At 39.7% G+C, this 12,764-nt stretch overlaps 1 long non-coding RNA gene and 1 pseudogene across 1 annotated transcript in view; one reads left to right on the forward strand and one right to left on the reverse strand.

Annotated features, from left to right (window-relative positions):
• LOC119512682 overlaps positions 1 to 12,764 on the reverse strand; it is a 180,328-nt gene that overhangs the window by 21,580 nt on the left and 145,984 nt on the right. The gene's annotated exons all lie outside the window — the stretch shown is intronic.
• LOC119512681 lies at positions 1,848 to 2,464 on the forward strand (annotated as a pseudogene).

The following is a 12,764-nucleotide window of genomic DNA, read 5'->3' on the forward strand; positions in this document are numbered from 1 at the left end:
TGTTAAAAAAAAGATATATAAACAGACACAAATCCAAAGAAAGCTGGAATAACAACATTAACATTGGAAAATGTAGACTTCAGAACAATAACTTTTATCAGGGGTAAAGAGGGACATTGCATAATTATAAAGGTGTCACACATCCAAGAAGACTTAAGACTAAATATGTATGCATGTAAAAATAGAGCTTCCCTATCTGAAAATAAAAGTGATCATTTTAAAAAGAGAGTTAGACAAATTCAGAATTATAGTTTGAGACCTCAACACTACTCTATTAATATTTGACAGAACAGATAGAAAGAAATATAGTAAAGATATAGGAGGTCTGAAGAATATGAATATGAACAAATCAATTTCATACAATTGACATCTATAGAACACTTCTCCCATGCAAAAGTAGAATTCACATTCTTTTAAAGTGCACATTCATCATGACTGATCATACTCTGGGCCATGAAATACAGTTTTAACACATCTAAAAAGATAAAAAAAAAAAAAAATGACACAAACTTTACTCTCAAGTCTTAACTGAATAAAGCTAGAAATAAATAACAAAATAAAGTATCTAGAAAATCCTGAAATATTTGGAAATATTTGGAAAGTAAACATCACTCATCTATAAATTTAAAAAATGAATAAATATATAGTGAGATAAATGAAAATGGAAATACAATATATCAATGCTTATATTAGAAAAAAGAAAAATCTCAATTCTGTAACATAAACAAATTAAACCTATAGCAAGTAGAGAGTAAATAATAAAGATAAGAGCAGAAATCAATAACATTATAACAAAACAGCAGTTAAAAAGAATTTAGATACAAAAATTGTTTTTAAAAAAATCAATAAATGTATTATCTTCTAGCCAGATAGCAAGGGAAAAAAAAGAACAAATGTACAAGAGAACAGACAATTTACCAGTATCAGGAATGAAAGAGGGACATCACTAAAGATCCTATAGACATTAAAAAGAAAATATTTGAATACTGTGAACAATTCTATGCCCAGGAATTAGACAACTTAGATGAAATGGAGTAAATCATTGAGAGAAATAAAATACCAAAACTCAGTAAAGAAGAAATTGATAACCTGAATAGCACTACATCTACTAAAGACATTGGTTATAGTTAAAAACGCTTCTACCAAAAACTAACCAAACAAACAAACAAAGACTCCAGATAATTTCAATGGCAAATTCTACTAAAACTTTATGGAAGAAATAATACCAATGTTTATTCAATCTTTTCCAGAAAATAGATGAGGAGGAAACATTTCCCAAGTCATTTTACAAGGCCAACTAGGAACCAATATGCAAACTACAGAAATAACACAATACAGAAAAATGCTGATATAGACTAATATCCTCATGAACACAAATACAAACATTTTCAACAAAATGCTAGAAAACTCATCTAATAACATAAAGTATAACTCATCACAATCAAGTTTTGGTTACCTAAGGAATGCAAGGCTGATTCAACACTGAAAAATAAATGAAGTAATTTAATTTTAATAATATGGTTATATTAGCTGACTAAAGAGGAAATGCCATATGATCATCTCAATACATGCAGCAAATGTTTTAATGCATTTCTATATCCATTCATGACAGAGAGCTTTGGCCAACTAGGCATAGAAAGGAAACTCCTTTAATTAATAAAGAGCATCTAAAAATAACCTATTGGCAATATCAGCCTTAATGTTGAAAGACCGTTTCCTCCCTAAGATCAGGAACAAGGCAACGTTGTGCTCTCAATGCTTCTATTTAATAACTCTTGCCTCAACACTGATGGAATGGAACAGACCCAGGGACTATCCCCCAACTCTTTGGCCTTGGACCACCTCCAATTGTGTCTCCAGTTGCAAGGTCCAGAACCATCTTCTTGTCTGTCCCCTGCTTCTGGGACCAGCTAACACTACATAATATGGTTAGCTCCTCATTGTTGACCAACCATGAGCTCCCAGATTCCTCAGAGTTATTCTGCCTAAATGGGGGCCTCTGTTAACTGCCTGATCAACTTGCATCTATGGGCCTCCTACACTTATCTCTCTCTGGACTTCTTTTTCTACCACGATGATGTGGCCCTGAAGGGCATGGACCACTCCTTCTGCAAGTTGGCGAAGGAGAAACAGGAGGGTATCAAGAGTCTAGCACAGGGACCACACCCTCTTCCAGGAGATGCAGGAGCTTTGCCAAGATGAGAGGGGTAAAACCCTGGATGCCATGAAAGCTGGCATGATCCTGGAGAAAATCCTGAACCAGGCCCTTTTGGATATGCATACCTTGGGATCTGCCAACACAGAACTTCATCTTTGTGATTTCCTGGAGAGCCATTTCCTAGACAAGGAGGTGAAACTCATGAAGAAGATCGGCAGCCACCTAACTGACCTCTGCAGGCTGGCCAGCCCCAAAGCCGGGGTGGGCAGGTATCTCTTTGAAAGGCTCACCCTCAAGCATGACTAGGAGCTCCCAGAGCCTTTAGCATGACCCTCTGCATTCCCCTGACATTCAGGCTTCTGCCTGAACTCCTCCCTCCAGGCAGCAAGCGTCTTTTAAACCAGCATGGTTGCAGCCCTCTAACAAGCCAGGAAGCAACTGTAAACAATAAAGCTTTTTGCAGCAAACAAAAAAAAATCACAGAATACAAAGTCAATCAAGAAAAAAATAATTACATGTCTATACAGTAGGAATGAACATTTGGAATTTAACATTAAAAACAAAATAATTTAAAATAGAAAAGAAATGAAATTTTAAGTATAAATTTGGAAAAAAATATGCAGAGGATTGGTGTGCAAGAAACTCTCATGACTTATTCTTCCTGACTTACTACAAAGATACAGTAAACAAGATAGTATGATATCGGCATAAGAATAGACATATGGATGAAAACAGACACATGCATATGGTCAATTCATCTTCAACAAAAGTCTCAAGATAAATCAATGGGAACGATAATTTCTCAACTAACAGTGCCAGAAAAAGTGGATATCCATATGGAGAAAAGAAAATTAACCTTGTTTTAGCATCATTGGCTGCTCAAGTCAATACCATGAAGTGGGTCAAGTTAAACAACGGGAATTTATTAACTCACTGTTTCAAGTCAGGGAAAACATCCAAACCAAGGAATTATCAAGGTGATGCTTTCTTGCCCAAGATTCTGCTGTTCTGGGGTTGACTGCTTTTGATCCCTGTTTCTCAGCTCCCCATCACGTGGCAATGCACATGGCAGCCCATCTCAGCCTCTTGGTTTTATTCCAGTTTCCATTGACCATTGCTTCCTATGGTTTTCTTTGCATATATATAATCTCTGACAAAGGACATGTATCCTGAATATATACACAAACAACCCCAATTTAAAAAGAGGCAATAAATTTGAATAGACAGTTTGCAAAGAAAATATAGAACGGTCAATATGCATGTGGAAAGATGCACAACATCACCAGTCATCACAGGCATTCTAATAAAAAATGCAAATATATATACTTAATTTCCACTAAAATGATACAAAAAAAAATTTGACAATGTCAAGTGTTGGCTACTGCAACACTCATGAACTGTCCAGTGGAAATGCAAAATGGTACAGCCCCAACAGGAGACAATTTGACAGTTTCTTATAAATATACTTAAGCATGCATTCACCATTCAGCCCAGCAATTCCTCTTGTATGTATAGCCCACAGGGAAATGTAAACATATGTCCAGTCAAATATATTTTACTGCAAAGCTACATTATCTAGTACATATGGACAAGCTCTGGTTATACTGGGCTTAAACCATTTAATTGCTGCCTTCTTCCTAACCCCATCACATGGCTTCTTTCTGTGTAACAAATATTTTGTCTCTGATTTATTTTTGGCAATCCAGTTTCACTCCAGAGCTATACCAAACTATACCCCACTCTCCTACTATACTGACTTCAGATCTATCTCGGTAATGCTTTCCTCCAGAAGCACTAGAAAATTTTCCCTGTATCCCGCGGCATGCTCTGGCACCCTACCAGAAATTATTTGATACAAACCATCATGTCATCTTTCGTGGAACAAAAGTTGCATGAAGGCATAGATTTTTGTTTTTCTTTCTTTACATCATGAATGAATTTATGAGCAAATCAACAAATTTTGGCCTTCCTGGCTGCCAAAAACCTCCTGTTGTCATATCCATACCATATCACTACATTACTTTGGACATTAACATTAGCCCAAATCAAACCTCAGTTTACCCAGACTTTCATAAACTGACATATCAACCCCTTGAGAAAAACTACTATTCCAAGATCTAAACTTTCCTTATTCCCACTTCTCTTGCTTTTTGTCCCACGTGAGTCTGCATGGGATCTTAGCATACTGCAAAGCTCAGCCTACAGTAGTTCTGAGAGAAGGTAGATTGTGGGTGACTGAGATTCAGAGTGAAAAGCCTGGTTGCATTCACCAAAGCAGGTGTAATAGTGCAGGGCGATTAGATATGGGGAAAGAAGGGTCATAGAGAGAAAGATAATGATATTACATAAACTCAATTATTTAAGAGGTGCCAAACTCAATCACCTTCCTATCTTGCCTTCCCTTTACATACAACTCTGCACTAAGGACTGAAACAGTCTTTGTGTTCAGATACTACTACTTTATTTAATGAAGCTTGTGTAATATACATATGTATGTAATGATATAGAGCAACATATTACATTAGCCTCAGTCGTTTATAATCTAGTAAAAATGGCTACTTTATGAGCCAGAATGGGAAAGAAAGATCCAGAACAAAAAGTCAGGATTTTCTTAAGCTGAATCTCACCCAACTTCATAGTTCAGCAAAAGGCAACGCTCCGTTTTTCAAACTAGAGTGTTCTGGTCATCAGTCAATTTTTATTTTAAGCAAAAAGTATATTGATAGCAGAGTTCTGAAGTGTCATCTGTAAGAGAATGTCTGGCTTTGGGATGGGCTTGTTCTCTCATTGAAAGAGCCATCGCTGTGATCCATCAAACAGTAGCTTACTCTATACATATTTAAAACCCATCCTTCACGGGAAATGGTGGCATTGCAAAATCGTTCTCCCTGTGGCGAGACAAGATATTAATGGCCCCTGCTGCCTTTCACTGAACTATCTCCAGAACACACCATGAATCAAATGCAGAATTAGCATTGGACTGGAAAACTCAAAACAGAGGGTCCAGTAGCAATAAGTGGAAAGCAGCTATCATTTCCATCTCCTTCAAGTCCATTAATTAGTTAGTACACTGATATTCCAAATTCAAAAATATGTAGCCCACTCTGTTCATTACCAACTTAAATATTATTCTTAAAATGAATAATAACATTATTTTAAATCCGTTAATGTTGATAATGATTTAGAAAGAAAGGGTGAGCCTTCGTTAAGGCACATTTCAAATATGTGGATTACATAAAAGTTTTATCATTTAATATGTACTAACAATTAAGAGAGGCAGAAGAAGGAGTGGTGCATAAAACCTTACCAAAATGAGAACAGAATAAGTGGGAGTCCACCTAATGTGAATTTGAGGCAAATAAATAAGCAAACTCACACAAATGTCAAAGGTCTTGCTTTTATTATTGTTTCAGCTTATGGCTCTATCATCTGTTAAAATGCAAATCTCCCCGAGATAGGGAATACTTTGAAATGTTCTCGTGGGGTTATATTCATAAAGGTGCATCTAGTCACTAGTGAAGCACCTCGTGTCAGTAACCACTAAACATTGAATTAACTAAATGCAATTTTAATCTGCTTCTCACTGTTTGGTATTAATAACACCATTATCCTTTCAGTTATTCAATCAAAAAATACATAGGTGTGATCCTTGACTGCTCCTTTTTCCTCATCCCTACTTACAATCTGTTACCAAGTTGGGTGGGTTCCACCTCCCAAATATTTATTGAATCTGTTTATCTTCATCTCCTTGTTGCTACCCTTCCCAGTTATTCTCATCTGTTGCATGAATGACTATTGATCTCTATGGTTCCATTTCTGCAACTTTCCAGCCCACTCTCCTCGTAGCAATGAATGAGGTTTTTAAAATGCAAATCAGTGTATTTCACTTTCCTGATCAAAGATACTCAATGGTTTCAGCTTTCCTTTAAAATTTAAGATCAATCTTTTTACTATGGGCTAGAATGTTCTTTGTGGTTCAGTACCCCCAGCTCTTCATTTTCTCCTTGCTTCTCTACAACCCAGTGACATACATTTATTTTCTCTTCCTTCAAAACACCAATTATCTTTCCTGCTTCTGGACCTTTGAATTCCCTGTTCCTTCTTCCTGGCATGCTCTTTTTTTTTCCAATTCTTTGTACAATGGGCTCATTTTCATCCTTTAGGTCTCAGTTCAAATGCCACCCCTTCAGAGAAGGACCCCCAATATTCCTATCTACACTAGATTCCCCTTGATCCTTTCTATCTCATTACCCAGTTAATTTCCTTCACAGAACATTCACAATTTTTAATAATCCATGCTGTTCTAGTTTGCTAATGCTACGGGAATGCAAAACACCAGAGATTGATTGGCTTTTATAAAAAGGGGGTTTATTTGGTTACACAGTTACAGTCTTAAGGCCATAAAATGTCCGAGGTAAGACATCAACAATCGGGTACCTTCACTGGAGGATGGCCAATGGTGTCCAGAAAACCTCTGTTAGCTGGGAAGGCACGCGGCTGGCGTCTGCTCCAAAGTTCTGGTTTCAAAATGGCTTTCTCCCAGGACGTTCCTCTCTAGGCTGCAGTTCCTCAAAAATGTCACTCTCAGTTGCTCTTGGGGCGTTTGCCCTCTCTTAGCTTCTCTGGAACAAGAGTCTGCTTTCAAAAGCCATCTTCAAACTGTCTCTCATCTGTAGCTCCTGTGCTTTCTTCAAGTGTGTCTCTCTTGACTGTAGCTCCTCTGCAAAACATCACTCACAGCTGCACTGAGTTCCCTCTGCCCATCAGCTCATTTATATGGTTCCACTGATCAAGGCCCACCATGAATGGGTGGGGCCATGCCTCCACAGAGATATCTCATCAGAGTTATCACCTACAGTTGGGTGGGGTGCATTTCCATGCAAATCTAATCAGCACCAAAACGTCTCCCCACAAGATTGCATCAAAGAATATGGCTTTTTCTGGGGGACATAATACTTTCAAACCAGCATATTCCACCCCTTGGACCCCAGAAAAACATATTCTTTCCAAATACAAAGTACATTCATCCCATCACAATATTACAAAAACTTAAATCATTTCAGCAACAATAGTTAAGTACAAAATTCTGTCAAAATCAATTACAGGCATGGTCAGTCCTAAGGCATAATTTTCCTTTAGCTGTGGATCTGTGAACTTAGAACAAGTTATGTGCTTCCAATATACAAAGGAGGGACATTCATAGGATAAATATGCCCATTGCCATAAGGAGAAACTGAAAGGAAAACAGGGTTAACAGGACCAAAACAGTTCCTAAAACCTGTAGAACAAACTCCATTAAATTTCAAAGTCTGAGAGTCATTAACAGAACAACGTTGCATCCTTGGGGCTTGAGAGAGTGGGAGTCTAACCGCCTTTGTGGCAGCCCTTGCCTCTCCAAATGCTGGGGTGAGTTCTCCAACATATCCACATAATGGGGAGACCACCTTCTTGGCCCCACCCTCCTCAAACATCGGGGCAGCTCCCGGATTCCCTTCCATCTCCGGGGCACATGCTCAACCCCTTGTAAACAGTGGGGTGGCAGCCAGGCTCTCCCTATTTCCCTGGGAATGTGCTCCACCCTCTTTGGAACCTGGGGTGGCAAAACTCTTCCAGAGCATCAATGCGGAAGGCCCGCCCTCAAACTCTGGAGCAAACTCACCCTTTCTGTGCATGGGGGCTGCTCCGCTCCCCCAGCCCAAGGCCTCCTGACTCCAGACCTCAACCTCCATGGCTCTGTCTTTTGAAGAAAATTTTCCTTCGCTTTGTTCCTTATCTGTCCCCTCCATTTCAGACTAGCAGCAGCTCTGTCTATAAAGATCTCACAAAAATTCTGTTGGCTTCACATGAAGCACACAGGGGTTAAAACCATCAAACAATAGGACTTTCCACAAATCCTTTCTGGATAACTCCATCTCCAGTCATGGCTTGTACTGAAATGGCGGCTGGGTTCCATGTTTGGTTAAATCCTCATGTTGGGCTGTAGCTTCTGGGATTCCACCCCCTGCAAGCCTGGAATTTTCCAAACCATTAGTTTCTGGTTTCTTTGAATCCAAGAGTTCAGTTCTAAGTTTATCTCTGTCGTCTCACATTTTACTATAAGCTGCAAGGAGAAGCCAGGGTACATCCTCCACACGTACTCTGGAGATCTCCTCAACTAAATATTCCAGGTTGTTGCATTCAAATTCTTTCCATCTGACACCAGGACTCAATTCTGCCAAATTCTCTGCCACTTTAAAACAAGGATCGCCTTTCTTCTAGTTCACAACACATTAATCATTTCTGTTCCAGTCCTCATCAGAAGTATCTTTAGAGTCCATATTTCCACAAACAGTCTCTTCAAAGCAGTTTAGGCCTTTTCTATCAAACTCCTCACAATTCTTCCAGAATCTTCCCCTTATCCATTTAAAAAGCCTTTCCAACATGTTTGCTATTTGCAAACTCAGCAGCAAAAGCACCCCACTTCTCTGGTACCAAAATCTGTTCTAGTTTGCTAATGCTGCCAGAATGCAAAACACCAGAGATGGATTGGCTTTTATAAAGGGGGTTTATTTGGTTACACAGTTACAGTCTTAAGGTCACAAAGTGTCCAAGGTAACACATCAGCAATCAGGTACCTTCACTGGAAGATGGCCAATGGCGTCCGGAAAACCTCTGTTATCTGGGGAGGCACTTGGGATATTTGTCCTCTCTCAGCTTCTCCAGAGCAAGAGTCTGCTTTCAATGACCATTTTCAAACTGTCTCTCATCTGCAGCTCCTGTGCTTTCTTCAAAGTGTCCCTCTTGGCTGTAGCTCCTCTTCGAAACCTCACTCACAGCTGCACTGAGTTCCCTATGCCCATCAGCTCATTTATATGGCTCCACTGATCAAGGCCCACCATAAATGGGTGGGGCCATGCCTCCATGGAAATATCTCATCAGAGTTATCACCTATACTTGGGTGGGGCACATTTCCATGCAAATCTAATCAGCACCAAAACGTCTGCTCCACAAGATTGCATCAAAGAATGTGGCTTTTTCTGGGGGACATAATAGATTCAAACCAGCACACATGCATTTTTTAAAAATCACTTATTCTGTGTTTCTGTCCTCTCCCGACCAAAAGAAGGCAAACCCCACCAGAGCAGAGATCTCATCTGACCTGCTTACCATATCCTCCAAAATTAGCAGACTGCCTTGTCACAAGTGGGCATTTAGTATGTTAGCTAAATAAATTAATCAATGGATGAATAAGGAGATGAATAGGAAATCAAAGCTTTTAAAAGGGAAATAGAGAATAGAACTAGCAACTGGAGAACTAAAACCCAAACTCCACCAAACTCACAGTTTCGCCGAGGTCCGACCATAAGTGTGAGCTTGCATTTCTGTGTTGAGTCAGTGTGTGGGAAGTGAGGGAACAAACAGAGAAGGCTAGATGAGGCATCCCTTAGAGAAAGGCCCCCCAGACGCCCCTGGGGACTGCAGATGACTGTTAAGTTTACATCTCTATAAGTGCTTAAGATCAAGCCTCATCCCCAGTGTGAGTCAAGGAGAAACATCAGAAGGAAGAGAATTTATTTTAATTTTTTAGATTAGCATCTCTCCCACAGCCTGTCTCCTAGACATGTTCATATATAGCACAAAAGCAGTCCACATTTTGCAGGGGCATCAGATATGTGCTTAATGACATATACAGTTAGAAATGTACTTAACCCTAGCCCTCTAAATGCCAAGATAGTTACTCTTTTATTGCTTTTCCTCCTCCTTATGTATTACTATGCATTATAAACCCTTACCCACAAACTCTGAGCAACACAACCATTTTTGTTTTGCATTGATAACAATTACTTTTACTTTCTATGTACAAAGCACTGTTGTGAGCATTTTACATGTATTTATCATTTAATCCTCATTTAATTTGCATAAATAACCCTATGAGTCCAGCATGTTATCCCCACTTCACACATGAGAAAACTGACATTAACTTTCATATTAAATAACTTCCCTGGTAATTGCTTTAAGTGGTTTTTGGACCGTGGTATTCTGACTCCAGAATCTAGGCTCATCACTGTTTCACTAAATCACCTCTCAGTGCAGCCTGATAATTAACAACATCTCACCAACTGCAGAGCATCTATCAGAGCATCTAGAATCTCTCTATAATTCTTCCTTCACCAAGTTTATCTCTTTTCCATTGCTTACAAAAAGTCTTCCAAAATGATTTTTATATCAAAATGCTAAAGAAACAAATCCACTTTCTTAGACCATATCCATGGGCACTGCAAATTGAAACTAATTCCTCTCCCTTCATCATTCTCAGATGTTGCTGAGGTGTGGGAAAAGCTGGTGGGGAGAGTGGGAGAAAGACGAAGAAAAAAAATAAACTCTGTCAAGTAGTTGAAGAGGCGCCACATGCATTGCTCTGGAAGTCAGAATTCTCTGTCAGGAAGGATATTCCTGCAGAGCACACATCATCTTCATAGCATCCATTTATTGACAGCCCTGCAACTCTGATGAATTCATTTGAAATCAGTATAGTCATTTTTCAAAGACTTTGGAAGGAGAGAGGGTTTTAATCTGAAACCCACAGGGAACTTTTGGTCTTTTTCAAGTTATTTATGCCCCACCCACCACCACCTCTTATCAGCCAAGGGGCTGATCCCTCTGGGCTAAACACACATTTGCTTGCAAAGTCGAGATTCAATGCCGCAGTGAGACACTACTGGTGACTGCAAAGAATTCCAGTTTTCTTCAGGTGTGTTGGATCATAGAAAGTTGAGAATTATTGATAATGTACATTTACTCAATAATAATAAAGCCCCATTTTAGCTAGCAGTTTCTTTTTCTATGATAGGCTGGTATAAGTGTATGGTGTGGGGGAGTGGGGAGAGAGGAGTAGATAAACTACACCATTGGACATGTTTCTCCTGCTCTGCATATGGCTAGAATTTCTAGTGTTATTAAAAATAAAATATGTGATCCATATTTGCTATGCTCCTCCACCCCAAGACCCAATGAGGAAATGAAGCAGAACACTAAGGACCCAAGGGAGTTCCTATGGTATTCACTCTGAGTTTTTTTGTAGCTAACTTCTGAAATACAGGCTTTAAAGTGTCTCATTCCTGATGATGGAACTTCTAACCAGTGTGCTGGGTTAAGCGAGGCTGTTCTTATATCCAGGAGCCCTTTTGATGCTTACCAACTGTTCTAGTTTGCTAATGCTGTGGAATGCAAAACACCAGAGATGGATTGGCTTTTATAAAAAGGGGATTTATTTGGCTACACAGTTACAGTCTCAAGGCCATAAAGTGTGCAAGGTAACACATCAGTAATCGGGTACCTTCACTGGAGGATGGCCAATGGCACCCGGAAAACCTCTGTTAGCTGGGAAGGCATGTGGCTGGCATTGGCTCCAAAGTTCTGGTTTCAAAATGGCTTTCTCCCAGGACGTTCCTCTCTAGCAAGCTTGCTCCTCTTCAAAACATCACTCACAGCTGCACACAGTTTCTTCTCTTTGAGCCAGCTCATTTATATGGCTCCACTGATCAAGGCCCACCCTGAATGGGTGGGGCCATGCCTCCATGGGAGTATCCCACCAGAGTCACCACCCACAGCTGGGTGGGGCACATTCCAAGCAAATCTAATCAGCACCAAAACGTCTGCCCCACAAGACTACATCAAAGATAATGGTGTTTGGGGGACACAATACATTCAAATTGGCACACCAACTGTGCTGGTTTGAAGGTATTATGTCCCCCTAAAGGCCATTATCTTTGATGAAGTCTTGTGTGGGCAGACCTATTGGTGTTGATTAGATTGTAATTCTATTGATTGTTTTCACAGAGATGTGACTCAATCAACTGTGTACAAGATCTTGGTTGGATGGTTTCCATAGAGGTGTGACCCTACCCATCCAGGGTGGGTCTGAATTTGTTCGCTGGAGCACTATATGGGCTCAGACTGAAGGAGCAAGTTTGCTGCAGCCTAAAGGGACACTTTGAAGAACGCACAGGAGCTAAGAGAAGAGCTGCAGATGAGAGAGAGTTTGAAGACAGCTGTTGAAAGCAGACTTTTGCTCTAGAGAAGGTAAGAGAGTAAAAATGCCCCAAGAGCAACTAAGAGTGACATTTTGGAGGAACTGCAGACTAGAGAGGAATGTTCTGGGAGAAAGCCATTTTGAAACCAGAACTCTGGAGCAGACACAGCCACATGCCTTCCCAGCTAACAGGTTTTTGGGACAGCATTGGCCATCCTCCAGTGAAGGTACCCAATTGTTGATGACTTACCTTGGACACTTTATGGCCTTAAGACTGTAACTTTGTAAACAATGAACCCCCTTTATAAAGCTGATCCATTTCTGGTGTTTTGCGTTCCGGCAGCATTAGCAAACTAGAACACCAACCAAATAAAGCATCACGTATTCTAATGTAGTTTCGGAGTAGCACATGTACTATATGCCTGCAACACACAGAAAACCCAAATATCTTAGAATTTGTATGTATTGTTCCATGTTGAAAGAAGTTTGGGACCAAATTTGTGGTATGCAAGGGGAGCACTCTCATAAATATCATTATTTATGATAATAATTTAAAAGCAACTTTTGAAGACTTTTAAAACTCCAGATGATGTA

Source organism: Choloepus didactylus, chromosome 17, assembly GCF_015220235.1.
Source record: "Choloepus didactylus isolate mChoDid1 chromosome 17, mChoDid1.pri, whole genome shotgun sequence".
Taxonomy (NCBI): Eukaryota; Metazoa; Chordata; class Mammalia; order Pilosa; family Megalonychidae; genus Choloepus; species Choloepus didactylus.